Source organism: Perkinsus marinus, assembly GCF_000006405.1.
Source record: "Perkinsus marinus ATCC 50983 genomic scaffold scf_1104296952840, whole genome shotgun sequence".
Classification (NCBI taxonomy): domain Eukaryota; phylum Perkinsozoa; order Perkinsida; family Perkinsidae; genus Perkinsus; species Perkinsus marinus.
Window position 1 is genome coordinate 1 of NW_003208744.1, and position 1009 is coordinate 1009.

At 46.4% G+C, this 1009-nt stretch overlaps 2 non-coding genes across 2 annotated transcripts; both read right to left on the reverse strand.

Annotated features, from left to right (window-relative positions):
- Positions 1 to 167: 167 nt before the first annotated feature.
- Positions 168 to 238, reverse strand: Pmar_PMAR010853. The gene has a single exon. It is a non-coding gene; the product is annotated as a tRNA-Gly (tRNA).
- Positions 239 to 303: 65 nt separating this feature from the next.
- Positions 304 to 376, reverse strand: Pmar_PMAR010854. The gene has a single exon. It is a non-coding gene; the product is annotated as a tRNA-Glu (tRNA).
- Between the last annotated feature and the right edge of the window lie 633 nt (positions 377 to 1009).

Genomic DNA, 1009 nt, shown 5'->3' on the forward strand with positions numbered 1-1009 from the left:
TGATGGATCGAGCTGGTCCCGCTTCCCCCGAACAAGGTTGATACTCGGCAAGCTTCCGTTGGGGGAGATAAACTTCTTTGCCAACATTGTTCGAGGGCTAGGGGGATAAGAGAATAGGATGTTAGGAGAAGGGTAGGGGGCCTTTGGTTCGAGCTTTGATATATGTCTGCATCATCCGAGAATCGAACTCGGGTCACAACGATGGCAACGTTGTATTCTACCACTAGACCAATGATGCTTCTATCTAGTTTACGAGAAACTGTTCTGGTTAGCGACCCGATCTGCTTACAGTACCGTAACAAATTCCGATGCGGGGACTCGAACCCCGGTCGCGTGGGTGAGAGCCACGAATCCTAACCAGCTAGACTACATCGGAGGATAAAACACTTTGCAATTTGTGCTTTCGAACAAGTGCTGAATCGATGCATTTCGAGTCCGTTTTCATGCTTTTCAGCTAAACCTCCGACTCAAATGACATCATGTGTGCCATCTGAAAAAATAGTCAGAAGGAGGGGTAGAGTATACTCGGTGCTGCTCTAGAATGTACGCACTCTGAAAGATTTTACGGTCGAGAATCTTCGACACCGTTCGAGATCATGGGTTCGATCCACTCATCATCCATCAAAATTGTGAACTGCTACTGGCAACAATTCACACGCGGTGATGCAGCAGCTCGGTATTGATCTATAGTATCGCCCTTCAAAGCCCGTACTTGTATTCCATGCTACCTCTGTTGAAAATCATCACTGAGAGCGAACAAGTCTGTGGTGACACAGCCGACAAACTTAGAAACAGAATCACATGATATGTACCTTTCTTCTTGATTTTCCGTGTAACCAGTCACCCCAAGATCTGCTCCACTCGGAGGGAAGATTCCATAATCGCAGATGATACGACAGAAGTGCGGGACGCAGGAATCGATCCTGCGTGCATGTGATTGCCTACTGATGGATGAAATCAGAATTCGAATATATATACAAATGGTTGATCGAAGTGGAATAGAAACTTC